General features: G+C 41.1%; 1 pseudogene; it reads left to right on the forward strand.

The window, feature by feature from the left end:
* The first annotated feature begins 384 nt into the window (after nucleotides 1-384).
* On the forward strand, nucleotides 385-2,781 carry LOC137221285 (AP-2 complex subunit mu pseudogene; annotated as a pseudogene).
* Nucleotides 2,782-7,131: the final 4,350 nt, after the last annotated feature.

The following is a 7,131-nucleotide window of genomic DNA, read 5'->3' on the forward strand; positions in this document are numbered from 1 at the left end:
TCATGACCCAGTATGTAGTAACTTTTCTTAAATGCACTATGTATATATGAAAATAATCCATGTGTATATTTTCTATTTGAGAATATATATGAACAATCTCCTAAGGAAGGAGACAAAAGCAAAAATAAACAAATGGGAGCTAATTAAAAGCTTTTGCACAGCAAAGGAAATCATTGACAAAATGAATAGACAACCGAATGAACTGGAGAAAATATTTGCAAATGATATGACCACTAAGGGGTTAATATTCAAAATGTATAAACAGCTCATACAACTCAATATCAAAAATACCCCCCAAACAACCCAGTTAAAAATGGGCAGAAGACCTGAATAGAGACTGCAGTGAAAGCCAAGATAGTGGGCATGCGAGCAGGGGCCAGGCAGACATCTTGGGATCCGAAGAGTGGCCAGGCCAGCTGAGCAGGGGGCCACGGACATCAGGTCTCTTCTCAGAGAGATGGGCCATGGAGATGGAGCTGCTGCCATGACTGGAGGCTTGTTCATCTATAATCACAAGGGTGAGGTACTCATCGCCCAAGTCTACCGAGATGACATTGGGAGGAACGCAGCGGTTGCCTTTCGGGTCAATGTTATCCATGCCGGGCAGCGGGTACGCAGTCCCATCACCAACATTGCTCGCACCAGTTTCTTTCACGTTAAGTGGTCCAACATCTGGCTGGCAACTGTCACCAAGCAGAATGTCAGTGCTGCCATGGTCTTTGAATTCCTCTGTAAGACGTGTGACATAATGGCTGCCTACTTTGGCAAGATCAGCAAAGAGAACATCAAGAACAATTTTGTGCTCATATATCAGCTGCTGGATGAGATCCTAGACTTTGGCTACCCAGAGAACTCAGAGACAGGCGCGCTGAAAACCTTCATCACCCAGCAGGGCATCAAGAGCCAGCATCAGACAAAAAACAGCAGTCTCAGATCACACTGGGCAGATTGTCTGGTGGCGGGAGGGCATCAAGTATAGCCAGAACGAGCTCTTCCTGGATGTGCTGGAGAGTGTGAACCTCCTCATGTTCCCACTGGGCCATGAGTGCCCATGTGTCAGGCCGGGTGGTGATGAAGAGCCACCCGAGTGGCATGCCCGAGTGCAAGTTTGGGATGAATGACAAGACTGTCATTGAGAAGCAGGGCAAAGGCACAGCTGATGAAACAAGCAAGAGCGGGAAGCAATCAATTGCCGTTGATGACAGCACCTTCCACCAGTGTGTGCGACTCAGCAAGTTTGACTCGGAGCGCGGCGTCAGCTTCATCCCACCGGATGGAGAGTCTGAGCTCATGAGGTGCGGCACCACCAAGGACATCATCCTTCCTTTCCGAGTGATCCTGCTAGTTCGGGAAGTGGGACACACCAAGCTGGAGGTCAAGGTGGTCATTAAGTCCAACTTCAAGCCCTCACTACTGGCTCAGAAGATTAAGGTGAGGATCCCAACCCCATTGAACACCAGTGGGGGGCAGGTGATCTGTATGAAGGGGAAGGCCAAGTACAAGGCCAGCGAGAACGCCATCATGTGGAAGATCAAGTGCATGGCAGTCATGAAGAAATAGCAGATCAGTGCTAAGATTGAGATTCTGCCCACCACCAACAAGAAGAGATGGGCTCGACCCCCCATTTCAATGAACTTTGAGGTGCCATTCGTGCCTTCTGGCCTCAAGGTGTGCTACTTGAAGGTGTTTGAACCGAAGCTGGAACTACAGCGATGTCATCAAATGGGTGCGCTATATTGGCCACAGTGGCATTTATGAGACCCGCTGCCAGCTGCCTAGTGGCAGCTAGCCCGCCTCTCCACCCCCCTGTTCCACAGGTCTGGGTGCCCTCTACCACCACACATCAGTGTCTCCTCCCTCCTGCTTTGCTGCCTTCCATTTGCACCAGCCCGAGTCTAGGTCTGGACCAACCACACTGCAAGCAGGGCTCCCTGGGCAGGGTAGTCTCTGAGGCTACTGTTCCTCCATGCATCTGCCTGCCCCAGCCCAATGCCAGGCTCTGAGTTCTGCGACCAAAGCCAGGTGGGCCCCATCTGCTCCCCTCCCCTGTGGCCACATCTCTCTGGAGTGGGAGGATTGGCTGCCCCTCACCTTAGAGCTCCCCCAAAGGCAAGAAATGGATCCCCAGCCCTCAGTTCCTACTCTGCTTTGGGATAGGGTGAGTTTCATTCTGTACATGTGTGACTTCATCCAGTTATAAACCTAATAAACTCTGCAGAATGGGAAAAAAACAACAACACCTGAACAGACACTTTTCCAAAGAAGACATACAGATGGCCAACAGGCACATGAAAAGATGCTTAACATCACTAATCATCAGGGAAATGCAAATCAAAACCACAATGGGATATCACCTCACACCTGTCAGAATGTCTATCATCAAAAAGATCACAAATAACAAATGTTGGCGAGGATGTGTACACTGTTGGTGGGAATGCAAATTGGTTCAGCTACTGTGGAAAACAGTACAGATGTTCCTCAAAAAACTAAAAATAGAATTATATGCTACAGCGATTCTGCTTCTGGGTATATATTCAACAAAAGCAAAAACACTAGTTTGAAAAGATACATGCACCCTAATGTTCATAGCAGCATTATTTACAGTATCCAAGATATGGTAGCAATCTAAATGTCAATCAACAGATGAGAGGATAGAGAAGATGTGGTATATATACACAGTGGAATACTACTCATCCATAAAAAAGAATGAAATTTTGCAATTTATAACATGGATAGACCTGGAGGGTACTATTCTTAGTGAAATAAGTCAGATAGAGAAAGACAAATACTGTATGTTATTACTTATATGTGGAATCTAAAAAATAAAACAAACTAATGAATATAACGAAACAGAAAAAAAAAAACCCTCCTTGTATTATCTAGTAATATATATTAAGATCCCATATTAGAGAATTAGAATTTGCACATACCACTTAGCAGTATCCATTTCAAAACATATCTGAATAACAAAGCTTTTTATATTTGACATTTCCCCTCAGTTTTCAAAGCTATTCTTTCCCAATAATTTTCATCAGAACTTAAGAACACTTGGGAGATGCTCTACCAAATGTTAAAACATATTGTCATGCTATGATAATTAAAACACTGTGTTATTGCACAAGAATAAATTAATCAATGGAACAGAGTTGGAAACTCTGAACAGAATTCCATTATAAAAATTTAGTTTGATAATGGTAGCTGATAAAATAAATAGGAGTATAATTCAATATATGCACCTAAGATAACTGTGTAGTTATCTAGAAAAATTAAATTAAAAGCTTATCCCTGGGCTTCCCTGGTGGTGCAGTGGTTGAGAGTTCGCCTGCCAATGCAGGGGACACGGGTTCGTGCCCCGGTCCGGGGGGATCCCACATGCTGTGGAGCGGCTGGGCCCGTGAGCCATGGCCGCTAAGCCTGCACGCCCAGAGCCTGTGCTCCGCAAGGGGAGAGGCCACAACGGTGAGAGGCCCGCGTACCGCAAAAAAAAAAAAAGCTTATCCCTATTACACACTACAATCAAAAAGAAAAATTACAAATGAATTTTAAAAGTACTAAATGTAAAACACACAAAAAAATGCCATAAATATCCACTGTGCTGGTTATTCTTTATTCTCTCACCTTTCACTGCCCTGTTCTGTGCCCCCAGGGGACAGCTCTCTGGTTTCAAGTTGGATTTACCCAACTGACAGCACCAGCAAGACAGCAGCCTATGGAATGACAGACAGATTGGAGTATTTTTGATCTTTGACTCTTGCTGTTTCTATTCCATGTTCTGGCAGAGGTTGCCTCCGTCTGTCAGCAGCTCTGATGAGGCTTCCCTCTCTCCTCTGGCTCCAGCCCACAATGGACCAATAGTTCTGTTTCCTTTTCTCTGTTCCTCAGGCTCAAGGGGGTAATGACTTCCCATTGTTACTGGTCTCTGGGTGCCTATAAGTCTGCATCAATTCTGATGTGTGGGAGTTTTTCCCATATCACCAAGCAATTCTGCCATGCCAGCTGGGTATACTAAAATTCAACTCAGTTCTGACACTATCTACCCATAGATCCTACAAGTTAAGGGGTCAGTCCAACAAGATTGCTCCCCTAACCCCAACTTCAGACATCAGTTGCAATCCCAGGTTATTACCTGTGTTTCTGATCAACTGGCTATAGACTGGCGATTCCAATGACCCCTTCCTTGGGTTGGATTAATTTGTTGGAGCAGCTCAGAGAACTCAGAGAAACATTTTACTTATTAGATTACTAGTTTATTATAAAAGGATATATAACTCAGGAAGAGGCAGATGGAAGAGATGCATAGGACAAGGTATGGGGAAAGGGTGAGGAGCCTCCATACTTTCTCTGAGTGCCTCTCTCCTTGAATCTTCACACGTTCACCAACGTGGAAACTCTCTGAACCCCTTCCTTTTGGGTTTTTATGGAGGTTTCATTACATAGGTATGATTAATTAAATCCTTGGCCATTGGTGATTGAATTCAATTTCTAGCCCCTTTCCTCTTCCAGGGATGAGGACTGAAAATTTTCCAAACCTCTAACCACATGATTGGCTCCCCTGGCATCAGCCTCCATCCTAGGTTACCAAGGGGCTTTCCAAAAGTCACCATTAACCTAACAAAAGACAACTCTGTGACTCTCCCCACTTAGGAAACTCCAAGGATTTTAGGAGCTCTGTAACAGAAATGGAGACTAAGACCAACTATATATTTCTTACTAGAAATCCCAATATCACAGTGCCTCAACATTTTTGTTGGTCCCTCAGCCCTGCCCACATCTCTGTAAATAATCACTTTATTATATATTTTTTAAAAATCCAAGCTAAGTATGCTTTTTGTTTCCCCTCGGAACTCTGAATGATGTATCCACCTATATATTCTTCATTTGGCACAAAAAAGGCATCTTTAAACAAATAAACAGAAAGACAACAAAAAAATAGGAGAACATAAAAGGAAATTTTTAAAAATTAAGGAATATTTGCAATTTTTTGGATTTTTTCTAGTCTATGTTTGAGACTAAAAAGTATGATGATATTCAGTGTTGCTGAGTATGGTAAACAATACCCCTTTGTTGCTGATCTGTACCATAAATTAGCACAATCTTTCTGCCAGATAGTATGTTAAGGCTCAGTATAATTTTAAAAGTAGAAGAGTAAGAATTAAAGAATTTACTCTAATGATACAATAAAAACTTGCACAAAAATTTGTGAGGCATTCTTTACTTTGAAGTATTGAAAATGTAAGAAATTTGTTAAACGAACTAAAGTCTATCCATATAATAAAACACTATACTTGTCAATAAAAATCATCTTCCAGAAAAATACTGAGTGAAGTGGAAAAATGCTCACTAAATTTAAGGAGGGAAAGCAAGTTACAAAAGGTATATAAAATTCCCACCTTTATTTTCAGTGGGCATATCTCCATGTCAATAAGTTTTTGTTTAGGATGTGATTCTAATGGCAGTATTGTACTTCATAATATGGATATGCCAAAACTTATTGTATGCCGAGAAGAATCAAAGGTTAAGTTTAAAAATGTCAAAAGAGGAGAGGGATCAAGATGGTGGAGTAAGAAGACATGGAGCTCACCTCCCACCATAAACATATCAAAGATATATCTGCATGAGGAACAATTCTCACAGAAAACTAACTGGAAACTGGCAGAACACCTACACAACCAAGGCTGCAAGAAAGATTCCCCCACATATACTGGGATCCCCAGTTCCAGCTGAGTAAATAAATGCATACCTATCGATAATTACTTTAAATGTCAATGGACTAAATGTTCCAATCTATAGACATAGGATGGCTGACTGGATAAAAAAACAAGATACTCCAATATGCTGCCTATGAGAGACTCACTTCAGGGTAAAAGACATACACAGACTGAAAGTGAGGGGATGGAAAAAGATATTTCATGCAAATGGAAACAAAAAGAAAGCAGGAGTAGCAATACTTGTATCAGACAAAATCGACTTTAAAAGGAAAGCTATAACAAAAGACAAAGAAGGGCATTACATAATAAAAGTGATCAATACAAGAAGAGGGTATTACACTCATTGACATACATGCACCCAGTATAGGAGCAAAACAAATACTAACAGACATAAAGGGAGAAATTGACAGGAATACAATTATAATAGGAGACTTTAGTACTCCTCTGATATCAATGGACAGCTTTCCCAGACAGAAAATCAATAAGGCAACAGAGATCCTAAATGACACAATAGAATAGTTGGACTGAGTTGATATCTATAGGATAGTACATCTGAAAAACAAAAAAAGCAGAATACACACTCTTTTCAAGCATGCATGGAACATTTTCTAGGATTGACCACATACTAGTATACCAAACAAGCCTCAACAAATTTAAGAGGATAGAAATTATTTCAAGCATCTTTTCTGACCACAATGGTGTGAAACTAGAAATCAGCCACAGAAAGAAAAACAGGGGAAAACAAATGATCACAAGGAGACTAAATAACATGCTGCTAAAAAACCAGTGGGTCAACGATGAAATCAAAGAGGAAATCAGACAATACCTCAAGACAAACAACAATGAAAACACAACCTTATAAAATCTATGGGATGCAGCAAAAGCAGTTCTAAGAGGGAAATTCATAGTGATACAGGCCTTCCTCAAGAAAAAAGAAAAATCTCAAATAAACAACCTAACCTGTCACCTAAAAGAATTAGAAAAAGAAGAACAAACAAAGCCCAAAATCAGCAGAAGGAAAGAAATAATAAGGTGAGGAAATAAATAAAATAGAGATAAAAAAATAGAAAATATCAATGAAACCAAGAGCTTCTTTTTGAAAAGATAAACAAAATTGATAAACTTTTAGTCAGATTCATCAAGAAAAAAAGAGAGCCCAAATCAGTAAAATCAGAAATGAAAAAGGAGAAGCTAGAACCAACATCACAGGAATACAAAGGATCACAAGAGATTACTATGAACAAGCATTTGCCAATAAAATGAACAACCAGGAAGAAATGGACAAATTTCTAGAAAAAATACAGCCTACCAAGAAGGAGTCAAGAAGAAACAGACAATTTGAACAGACTGATCATTAGAAGCTAAATCGAAACTGTAATAAGAAAAACTCCCGGCAAACAAAAGTTCAGGACCAGACGGCCTC

The sequence above is a fragment of the Pseudorca crassidens genome, chromosome 3, assembly GCF_039906515.1.
Source record: "Pseudorca crassidens isolate mPseCra1 chromosome 3, mPseCra1.hap1, whole genome shotgun sequence".
NCBI lineage: Eukaryota > Metazoa > Chordata > Mammalia > Artiodactyla > Delphinidae > Pseudorca > Pseudorca crassidens.